Source organism: Lissotriton vulgaris, chromosome 7 (assembly GCF_964263255.1).
Source record: "Lissotriton vulgaris chromosome 7, aLisVul1.2, whole genome shotgun sequence".
Taxonomy (NCBI): domain Eukaryota; kingdom Metazoa; phylum Chordata; class Amphibia; order Caudata; family Salamandridae; genus Lissotriton; species Lissotriton vulgaris.
The window spans coordinates 349,524,649-349,536,942 of NC_141695.1; the positions used below are offsets into that span (position 1 = coordinate 349,524,649).

General features: G+C 46.4%; 1 protein-coding gene across 1 annotated transcript in view; it reads right to left on the reverse strand.

The window, feature by feature from the left end:
* Window positions 1-12,294, reverse strand: part of LOC147701568 (galanin peptides-like) — an 85,772-nt gene that overhangs the window by 10,941 nt on the left and 62,537 nt on the right. The gene's annotated exons all lie outside the window — the stretch shown is intronic.

A 12,294-nucleotide genomic window follows, 5' to 3' on the forward strand; every position in this document is an offset into this window, starting at 1 on the left:
CAATACAGTGTGACCACGGGAGGTTTGGGAGTGGCTAGTGGTTCACACTTTACAGGGTTCTGACTATGATGGGGAGAAAGAGTTTTTAGCAAGCCTCATTGTTTAAAACTAGTGTGAATGCTTTCTCTTTGGTACTGGGATTCACACTGGGGGACCTCCCTTAATGTATGGATCTGCAGGTTCTTTCAATAAATCCCTTTAAAGAAAACATACTGAATCTGCAGTATGGTGCCAGAATCTGTGCACTTTTCCAATATTCTTTTTATTATTACCTTCGCTCTCCTCCTATTTTTCTCCCCCACCTCTCCATATCCTGACTCCAACCCTTGACATTACCCATCACATTTTATTATTTTCTCCTTTTCTCTTATTTACACTATTTTACTATTCTGTCCCAAATCTATTTCGTCTTAAACTTTTTGCAAGGTAAGTATTTTCCTATGTAAACACATTTCCCTATGATTATCATGATGATCTCATATACAGTCACTGACTCATCTTTATATTTGATCTATTTATATTTAATCAATTAATAATATATGCTATTTCAATTTCTTATTTATACCATTTACATTTCTATTAATTATTATCCTCCTTGCATTCTCCGCCCCTCCCCTCACTTTTCTCCTCTTCTCTGCTTTTTCACTATTTATCTATTTCTTTAATTTATTCACAATATATTTATGTATATATTCCATATTCATATGCTTTTATTCACCAACAAATGTCATGTATTTATTGTTACTTTTTATCCTTCTAGAATTCCTCATTTATTTATTCATAATTTATTACTGCCGCCTTATCCTTATTCGCTTGATGTATTTTCATTGTAAAATTCAATAAAAAATGTAAACACAAAAAAAACGTGCTTGCTATTCTGTCTATGAATTCGTGGGTCAATTCCTGCGAATTCATTCTGTTGATTGAACACTCAAGTCAGGCAGCCTCATGAAAGAGGTGTTGAATGTGTATGTGCTGTGGCCTGTATTTCTGTGCCACCCAGCAAGGTAAGGTAGACAGTGAGGCAGTGAGTGTTCAGAGGGGCCAGGGAGCAGAGAAAGAAGTTTAGTAACTCGTGGGGCAGAGGGCAATGAGTGTTCAAGGGCCAGAGACAGTGGAGTACTAAGTGTGAGGGCACAGGAAGAGCTGTGTATGAGCAGAGGATGCAGTATGTACAGAGGGGACTGGGGCTTTATTCCATGCTACCTGAGGGTTAACCAAAAGCAAAGTCTTTTGCATTGAAAGAGATTGTGGTTGTTGCTTGAGGATAGTTAATATCCCCCCTCAACCAATAACCCCTTTCTCACATTGGTATTCAGTGGTAAGATTCAGTACTTGTGTTTGTGTAGCGCCGTACAGTGATTTTGTGTAACACTAAAATCCCATATAAAAAATTGAATATCAATTCAAGTTTATTTTATTTCTCCCGAATTGGCCATTGTTTTCCTTTTTACAAATGTATTTCGATTCCTCATTGTATTACAACCAATAACACAATTTCTCACATACGTCCACTGTGAAAGAACGCTTGGTGCACCGCTCTAGGTCACAGAACCGGTTTACAGACCTTACGCACATTACCAGAGACAGGGACAGGTAGATTTGGTGTGACGCTAGGACCAAACAAAAAGTAGGATAACAGTTTCACATGCAGTTGAGCACTTAGTGCAGGGAGGTGTACATTTCCATTTACCATGCAGGGGACATTCAATTCCCAAGAAAGACACAAACCATTCTTGCTCTATGTTTGACACCAGGACCACACAAGCACCTTTTGGAAGAAGATGCTGAAAAAGCAGCTGGTCCTAGACACAATTTTTAAACAATGCAAATGATATGGGTATTAATTATTCACAATCCACAAAAAGTCAGACTTAATCTGAACAGACAAACACATGGAGATGTATGATTAGCTAATTCAGCTATAAATGCAATGAACCCAACACAACAGTATAAAGACAAGTTATACTGCAGTTTATTTACATATTTATAAAATTGAACGAGAGGAAAAGAGGAAAAGTTGGTGCTCAGGTGATGAGAAGAAAAAGCTATAAGCAAAGATTTAGGATGGTTCAGTGCAACAAACAAAATATTTTTACATTGCACATATAAAGCCTATCCATACACAATATATATACACTATTATACAAGGGGACAGGGAGGGACTGGTATAGGCTTTAAGAAATTAAAAAATGGGGGATCGTCGACGTTTCGACCCTGGCGCAATACGGGAAAATCACGACCTCTGCTGCGGGTCTTCTTCAGGACAGTTGGGGGACGGGGAACGGGGAAGCACCACAAAAAACTGTGAAGGTGTAGCAAGGCCAGATCAGTTGGGCGGTACACCTCTAACTCAGAAGTTCAGTAGTGAAAGGTTGGTACAAAACGAGCAGGCGATATCAATCGTGCCTAGTCCGGTAGCGCAGTGAACATATAACCGGTTATTGAAGGCGAGGAAGTAGTGGGTATAATTCAGGAGGACCTTAAATTAGTTCGTAGATCCTGTATTTCGTGATTGAAAGTCGTGGGTTTGGTAAATATTAATTCAACCCGGCACGTCCCGACTCTCACATCCGGGGTGCCGGTGTCCCCTTGTATAATAGTGTATATATATTGTGTATGGATAGGCTTTATATGTGCAATGTAAAAATATTTTGTTTGTTGCACTGAACCATCCTAAATCTTTGCTTATAGCTTTTTCTTCTCATCACCTGAGCACCAACTTTTCCTCTTTTCCTCTCGTTCAATTTTATAAATATGTAAATAAACTGCAGTATAACTTGTCTTTATACTGTTGTGTTGGGTTCATTGCATTTATAGCTGAATTAGCTAATCATACATCTCCATGTGTTTGTCTGTTCAGATTAAGTCTGACTTTTTGTGGATTGTGAATAATTAATACCCATATCATTTGCATTGTTTAAAAATTGTGTCTAGGACCACTTTTGTTATATATATACAATTACCCAGGTCCTATTGATTTATTGGGTTTACCCCATTGTTTTCAATGAAAAAGCAGCTGGGACTTGTGAGAAAATAGCAATGTCCACTTTTCTTTAGCCGCAGAATTCAGGTAAGTTCACTTAAACCTGAAGCAAAACTGCGCCTCCTCGGCATGGGTTCTGACTAAAGGTCTCTTAAAACATTAGCAGGGTCCTTATGATCCTGGGTTGAATTGTTTTCACCCTTTCCCAGAAACATACCAGACAGGATGCATTTTGATTGAACAGCACAGAGAGTATAGTTTAGCGTTCAAGCTAGCCCATATTAACAGTGGAATTAACAAATCTTAATAACAGTGGTACCAGGAAGAGCGAATGCTCATTCACTTTGAAGCTGTTATGGCTCTGATGCAATGCTCAGACTTACTGAGAGAGCTGTTTTAGCCGGAGAACTTTATAAGGAGACATGATAATTCTTCTATTGTCAGGCCCTGATTATGAAAGGGTCGGGGGCATTTAACGCACCCAGTAATCATTGGATGAATTAAATATCTGATCCTTCATTACATTTCGGCAGCTGCACCCTGCCAGAATTTAGCAAGGGAAAAGTATATGTTATTTACCGTACCATGTGGAATTTGGTACGGTAAGCACCACAATCCATATGTTGTTCCCCAAAAACTCAGCATAGGTTTTATTTATTGTATCTGATAAATAACGAACCCTGCTGTATTTTTATTTATCAAGCGCAATAAATGCCACCTTGATTCCGACAAACTCGGCATCCAGGTCGGAGTCTTTCTATGACCAACTAGTTTCTTGCCCATTAAGATTGCCAGGTCAACAATGCACCGATCTGCCTTCAGGGTAGTAGCACAATAGGGTTTTGTTTGCATCCTAGGATTTGACTTAATCTCCTCAGCATTTGGCTGTACTGATTTGAAAGTAATTAGTTGTTCTAACCCAATGACAGTTTTTCTGTACTTATTTCTTTCAGTTGCTTGGGCTATTTTATTTTCAAAAGAGGGGCATTTCACATGTATTAGCTGTCTCGCATGCTCTGTTGTTGGAAGAAGGATATTGGTGCAAATGTAATATCTTGATCAGCAGGATGAGAAAGGAAAGTGGGGCCCCCACGCACACATGGCTGGGCTCGGCCCCCCCCTTTGTCGCCCGTCCTGGTTGGTCCCGCCGTTTGGCCCGGAAGCAGTTTTGCGCTTCTGTGGAGAAGTGTGGCTCAGGGGTTAGAGGCAGCAGACCCGGAAGCTGAGATCTGCTCTGGGGCAGGGTTCAATTCCCCGCCTCGGCGGGTCTTGGACTAAAAAAATTCCACAGACTCGATAATTCCTGCTCCGGTGCCTTCTTGACTCACGGGTTCACACTCTGCGACTCTGGGCAATAGCTTGCTTAATCTCCACAACGGCCCCTCGCGGCGGGATGCCTGGCTTTCACCTTGTGGATACCCTGCCGGGGTTATCTCACAGGGTTCCCTAAGCAAGCGCTTAGATACCGACCTCGGTCAGTGATTTGCGCTATATAAATACATGTACATTTACATTCTGGGTCAAGGGGGCGGGACCCGTGGGTTTAAGAGCCTGGGAGGCGCGGGAGGCCTCTTTGTGTCCCGCGCTTCCCAGGCTCGCTTGCGCCCAGCCCCGCTGTGGGGCTTTTAATTTTCTTTCATTTTTGTTTTCAGGTGCTGCAGTTCCAGACGATTGTCGGCGTGTTGTGCGGCAGAGCAGTGGAGCTGGGTGGACGTCACCGCATCGAGGAGGGAGCCCGACCGTGCGTTAAGCATCGGCATTAGGAGAGCGAGCTGAACACGCAGATCAGCGCTGGTCAGGGATCCGATTGCCTAATTAGGCGGTGCGAGGTAGTGGTCGGGCTCTTGGGGCAGTGGGAGAGAGAGTACCGGCTCATCGGAGCGGTCGTGAGGTGTACGGGCGCCTGGCGCAGCGAGGGAGTGAGGACCGGCTAATCGGAGCATGCGTGAGGTGTGTGGGCTCTCGGGGCAGCGGGGGAGAGAGGAACGGCTCATCGGAGCGTGCGGGAGGCTCTGCATAAAATCGGCTTAATTCTCAGTAGTGCGAAGCAGGGTCGGTTGGGGCAGCAGCTGTAGGGGAGACCAAAGGGGTTTTATAAATCGTACTTACAGTGGAAATCTTTATTTTGATTGCTGGGCTGCTCGATATCTTTGTAGGGATAACGCTGAACAATGTTGAAGGCGGTCATCTGAATTTACCTAGTTAACCTCGCAGTAACTAAGGATTTAGGGTGATATCTCTACATAGTTGACACAAAGCGAGCATCCAGTATATCACAAGTGTTTAGAGGGAGTGATTCTGGGTAATAGATTAATTGAAAAAACTGCTTGTTTTGACATTGACTGTGCCTGGTAATTTAAGCTGTCTTTACCAAATTACTCTGTATGAGGAAGCAAGTACTATAGGCATTGTATTCAATGGTTTATGAGGCGTGATTTTGGGCAAATCACTTAATCTCACGGTACCTGGGAAGGTGCACTGTGTGTTTCTTTTGCACCGGCTTGGTTTTACATTTGCATATCTTCTAATTCAGGCCAAGTTTAGTACAGTGTATTGTTTTGAAAAGCATTTAGAGAACACTTACGCAGTTTGGGTCAAAATATTCTTCAATTTTGAACAGCCTGAAGTCGGGTTTTTAACATTTTTCTCATTCTAGGAGCAAAAGACAAGGGCCGCTGCGGACCGGGTAGCTGAGGAGCTCACGGTGGACGGCGGTTTCCGAGGACACGGGCAGGCCAGCATTTCACTGCTTCTGGCCGGCCGCGGGGCTAGAGTTCGCTCGCCCAAAAACTCCAGGCTAGCTGGTGTGTGCGGTCACAGTTGCGTGGTGCCTACGGCCAGCTCGTGAGCCTCCAACTTGGACAGGTACAGGGCACATTGTGCCGGTTGCTAGCAGAACGCACTGTGTAGTGTAGGTGCAAGAGTAATATGTCGGCCAAACGGGGTGCAGGGAATTCCCGCATGGAATTAATGTTTAAAACAATTATGCGCAGAATGTCAGCAATGGACAAGAAATTGGGGAAGGTGGACAAGTTGGGTAGGACTGTCGCTGAGCTGGATGCGAAGGTTGAGGCACGGGCAGGTCCGACTGCAAGGCCTAAAAGAACCATATTACTGCCCAAACCAAGGGGGGATATCGAGACGCCACCAAAACGTAGCAGACCTAGAAAGGGTGGTGGTCGCCCTATAAAGCCCATTGTGGGTGGGAGAGCCCCGAGGACGGTACCGAATCAAGCGCCTGTGGCACCTGGGTCACCCACACCTACTCCCCAAATCCCAGCGAGCGTGCCAATAGCGACAGTCATGCCACCCATTAACCCAGTCCCCATCATTGTCCCGGTGCCGGCCGCGCCACCAAGTAACCCAGTCCCCGTCACTGTCCCGCCGGTATTTCCAGCAGGCCCAGCACCTGGGGTGGGTCAGGTGCCACCAGAATTGGCGGCACAGATAGCCGCAGTGCTTCCATGGTTGGGGATTGGGGGAATGTTACCTACGGCGGCCGATCCTAGTGCAGAGGCACAGAAGATCGTCGCACAAATCATGTAGGCTAGGGGTGAAAGCAGCACGCCGGGCGCACCCATTTCTCCCCAAACAGGTCCAGTGAACGGCGAGGGTGCAGTCAAGGACGCGGGATCGACGCTGCCCACAGAAAGTGGTAAGGAGGTTGCCCTGCCGGTACTAGGCGAAGGCGCAATTCCCTATAGGGGTGAGAGTTTGGCCCAGCATGTTTCGCAAAGTTTGAAGGAATTAATTTGGGCAGACAAATATATTAACATTTTTTCATTGTTGATTGATAACAGGGAATGGGAATATGCCAAGTCACAGAAAGAGATGATGTTGCCTAGTGAATGGTGATCTCAGTTGTATAAATTTAGGGTAGAGGAGACGCTCATCAACTGGATCAGGGCTTTCTCTGTGTTTAGTGCGGTTACCGCTGAACGTTACCCCGGTATGCAAGCTGAGATGGCTTGCTATCAGAGCAGGATTACAATGTTTAATGAGAATCATGGGGATGACGCCTGGAAAGAATATGACGTAGCTTTCAGGAAAGCGAGGGAGTTCAACAAATCTTTAGCTTGGAACAAAGTCGACTCTGTTTCTTGGCATTCCCAGTTTGAGAAGGGGCACTCTGCAGGGGCTAGCGCAAACTGGAACAAAGGCTACTCCCCCAAACCTAACCAGCCCTTCCAACAGCCCTTTCGGCCAGCGCAAAGCGGGGAAATGGCCAATAGGGGCAAAGGTAATACGGGTGGGAAAGGAGTCTGCTGGGATTTCAATAGGCGAACCTGCAACAGGGCACCGGGCACTTGTAAATTCAGGCACGTGTGTTACTTATGCGGCCATCCTTCCCACCCAGAAACGGCATGCCAGTCAAAAGGTAGTGCGTCAGGTAACAGAGGGAGGAGAAAACAGGATTAGGGGAGGTTACCCCCTTATCGCGCATTTACCGATTATCGTGAACGCTATGATCCCTTGGCTTAATAGATACCCAAATCATACTGCTGCCAGGACGCTCCAAGAAGGTTTTACACACGGTTTCCGGATTCCAGCTGGGGGTTATACTGGGACACCACAGTGTAAGAATCAACTGTCAGTTAAGAACAAACCTGGGGTGGTGGCAAACAAATTAGGGAAGGAACTGCGCTTAGGCAGAGAAGCGGGGCCTTTCCCCCACATCCCTGTAAAGGATTTTGTTTGCTCACCTTTAGGAGTGGTCCCAAAGAAAGAAAAATGCGAATATAGGCTCATACACAATCTGTCAGCACCTAGGGGCTTTTCATTGAATGATGCGATTGATGAGTCCATTTGTAGTGTAAAGTATGCGTCTTTTGACCAGGCAGTGAAAATGTTGAGAGTTTTGGGCCCTGGGGCTCTGATGGCGAAATCAGATATCGAGTCAGCGTTTAGACTACTTCCTGTACATCCAGCAGACCAACACTTGTTAGGTTTTTCATTTGAAGGCAAATACTACATGGATAGGTGTATGCCCATGGGTTGCTCTATCTCCAGTGCTTACTTTGAAACATTCAGCTCTTTCCTGGAGTGGGTCCTGAGACAAGCTACGGGCCACCAGTATGTCATGCATTACCTGGATGATTTTCTTTTCCTGGGTCTGGCGGGCACACAGGAGTGTGCGAGGGCATTGCAGGAATTTTGCGTGCTCATGCGTGCTTTTGGGGTCCCGCTCGCGCATGGAAAAACAGAGGGCCACTGTCATGTCTGGAAATCTTGGGGATCGAATTGGACTCCATGGAAGGCTGTTTTAGGTTACCCAAAGAAAAGATTGAGAGGTTCAGGGCGACCCTTGAACTATGTTTGCAAAGAAAGAAAGTCACTCTACAAAAGTTGCAACAGACAGTTGGCCAGTTAAATTTTGCCTTGAGGGTCATACCTATGGCACGCCCATTTTCCCGCTCCACTGGGCAAGCCATGAAGGGCCTGCAGGACAAACACCATCACACATGGCTGTCAGTCGAGGTTCGCCAGGACATGCAGATATGGATTGCTTTCCTGGAGGATTTCAAAGGCAGAGTACTGTGGGGTGCACCCACGCTGACCTCAGCAGAGTTGGGACTATGGACTGATGCTGCCGGCAGTGTAGGGTTTGGCGCCATACTTGGCAACAAGTGTGTTGCACAAAGATGGCCCAAATGGTGGGATGAGTACGGTTTGACAGCAAACATTGGGTTCCTGGAACTCTTCCCAATCTGGGTTGCGTTAAAGGTATGGCCCGAGCATTTGGCTAATCGGTCGGTTATTTTCTGGTCAGATAACATGACCGTGGTGGAATGCATCAATCAGCAGGCAGCGCGCTGCAAGATCATACTGCGCCTGGTAAAGGAGATTGTGTTGAGTTGCATGAAATTGAATGTTCATTTCAGGGCCAAAGTTGTTCCAGGGGTTTTGAATAACGCAGCTGACGCCCTTTCTCACTTTAAGATGCAGGTATTCAGGGAACACCTACCGACTGCAGAGGCCTTCCCAGCTCACTTCCCATCGGCACTTTGGCAGATTGGTGCCCCCAACTACATGGCCTCGTGGCAGCCAGCCTAGCTCCCATAACCAGGACAGCATACGAAGGGGCGTTCAGGTCTTACTGTACATTTCTGGGTCATGATTGGAAGAATAGATGGGATCAGGAGGCTAGTTTTAATGGGTACATGGACACATTACACAAGGAAGGGCGCTCAGCGGCAACAGCCAACAGGCATAAGGCAGCAGTTTCCTTTTTCGCACAAACAAGGGGGGGTCAGGGATCCTATGGACAGCTTCATAGTGCAAAAGGCCTTGAAGGGATGGCGGCGCCTACAGGCAAACACCACAGATAGCAGACGACCGATTGGTCTAGAGCGGTTGACAGCAATATTCCTCGCCATACCCAACACATGCAGTTCTTCGGGAGAGGTGACGTTATTCAAAGCTGCCTTCTCCCTGGCTTTTTACGGGGCTTTACGGATAGGCGAACTAGTTGCTAACAACAAATTGGATACAATGGGAGTCCTTCAGATGAGAGAAACCAATATACGGGGTGACACAATGCGGGTCGCTATCCAGAAATCCAAGACTGATCAGGAGGCTAGGTGGGAGATTTTAGTACTGCATCGGGCACTGGATAACCCGTGCTGCCCGGTGTCACATGTTGAAGAATTGATCAAACAAAGATCAGGTGAGGCTGAGGGAGCATTGCTCAGGCATGTGGATGATACCCCTTTGACTAGGTTTCAGTTCCAAAGAGTCTTGGCCAGTTGTATTGCCAAAGCCGGCTTAAATCCCAAGGAGTTTGGGACACATTCTTTCCGGATAGGGGCAGCCACCGTGGCAACCGCAAGGGGATTGAATGTCATTAGTGTGAAGAAGATCGGGAGATGGTCTTCCAATGCATATAAATGTTATGTGCGGGTGCATATGTTGTAGGGGTCGGTCAACACCCTCTTACGCCTGCCTTGTTTATGTTTATCTTCTAGTTTCTCGGGCCTGTGACGCAGGGCGGAAACTTCTACAAGATCATCTGAATCAACCAGCAACATCTCGGCTTCAGCAGGAGGAAAAAAAGAGGACTCATGTTGTTTGGGTAGTCGGTCATTCCTATGTAAAATGTGCTAAACCAATTTTCTTGCAGGAGAGGGTAGACGCAGGGTGGAATGTGGGGGTCTCAAGGTTTCCTTCCATGGCAGGGGGGGTCTCCGCCTGAATCAGCTTAGGGGCTATATGTCAGATTTAGTCAGTAGACACTCCTCTCCCCCATCAGTGGTCATCCTGCACCTGGGAGGGAATGACTTAGTAGACGGGTCCTGTTGGAGGAAATCATCTCAGCGGCAGGTTGGCTGGCGAGACTGTTACCGGATTGCACTATAGTGTGGTCACAGCTGATACCTAGGCTTCAGTGGAGGGGGGGTAAGTCAGTCAAGGCGTTGAATCACTCGGTAAAGAGGGTCAACAACAAGATAGACAAACTTTTTCGAACTCCTCACCTGCAGAGCATACCTCACAGGTTCATTAGGGGGGAACAGTTCTATTTGCGAGATGGGGTCCACCTAACAGAGTCAGGCAATGCCTTATTGATAGGGAACATACTTGCATGGGTTGAGGGTTTTGCTAAGAGGTTATGACCTTTCAGTGTAGGCGGTAGGGGGGGCCAGATAGTCGGTCAACTATGCTGGCCTGTGGCGGTAAGGTCATAATCGGTGAGCAGCAATTTAAGGTCCTTAGGGGGCGGCACCATTAACGAATGGGGCTGCCCAGGGGGAGGGGCCTATGGTCTCTCCTAGAACTTCAGGGGCAGGATATCTGCTTGCTTGGAAGGGTGCGGGGAGGGAGGTCACGCTTTCCTCGGGCTGGTAGCCACCTCGCACATACACTATGACATCAGAAAATGGCACGAGTGTAAGGACCCTCCTCTTTGGTTAAATGAAGTTCACGGTGCGTACGAGGGCAACGAGGAGAGGGACGAACTCTCCCGGTAACCGGGCCCTTGTCGCGCATGCGCACTCAGACGTGAGGGCGTAGCTCGGTAAAAGGATCTGACACCGGTTAACGACCTTGCCGTAGGACCAGAAATTATTAGAATGCAAAATTGATATGTTGGATGTTAGATTCGGTTAGGAAACACGCTGTATTAGACATTTGTTAAGGATAGCCCATCATACCTGTCTAACTCGCTGTAAATCTAATGTCTGAATTTTGCATTTAATAATTGTGTAAATAATGGTCTATTATTTCAATTTTTGTTTGTTTTTATATTTTAATAAATACGGGCGGGGGTCGCGAGACCCCCTGCCTTCCAAAAAATTCTGTTGTTGGATTGATGAATGTTTACTGCAGTTCTCATGATAGGGCGGGGGTGGCCGGGTCCCAGACCATGACATGTAAGGTAGCATGAATCTCTCCTGCCCTAATGACCTGTGGGGGAAAAGCTATCTGGTAACCTGGTGGAGATTTACCTGCTCAACCACCCTTCCAGGGGTGCAGACCAGTTTGAAAATATACAGCCATCCTTACAAGTTGACCCGCCACAGCATTAAATTGTGGTACCCACTGATTTACTTAAAATGGTTGGTATGTGGCTTTTTTAGAGGTTCATATTTGGACTCAAAAATGTTTCTGTGTGTATTGACTTTTGAGCACGAATAGTAAAATGACTATGTAGGATTGCCCAGTCTTTGTCCTTGCTTTGGACTGCCAATAAAAAACTCCACAATTTTGGGCAAAGTTGAACTCTGTGGACCTTGTGCTTTTGTGAGGTCAACTAACCACAGTATTCAGACGGTGGCAGAGGGGACATTCTTCGCCAGGCCCTGCACTTTTTAAGGGGACCCACAACCATGCAGCACCTTATTTATTTAAAGATTATGAAAGCAAAGCTGTCTTCTTTATTAATGATGGGGCAGCTAACATGGTTACTTCCACTGATGTGCTTAATCTTTCCCAGTAGGACACATTAGTAGACTGAGAAACCGTTTCTCCTTCTATGAAGGCCCCCTCTTCAATATGATGGCCAAGGCCCCACAAGAACTTCTGACATGCCTATGCTAACTACATGCAAAACGATGTAACTCCCACATTTTGGCAATAAATACTGACCCACAGCAAGGATACAGTATGATAGGGTGTCCACCTCCCTCCAGGTGATCATATACACTGTTTTCCAGGTCTTGGAGTTAGCCTAATGCCTTATGGGTGTTGTGGTCTGGTTTTGATTCCATTGAACTACTTAGACTAACACAACTGGAATGAATAATTTTTATTTGAAAAGAGCAAGAATGGAGGCAGTGTTTTTAATGACCTGGAGTGAAATAGTCACCTTGCAG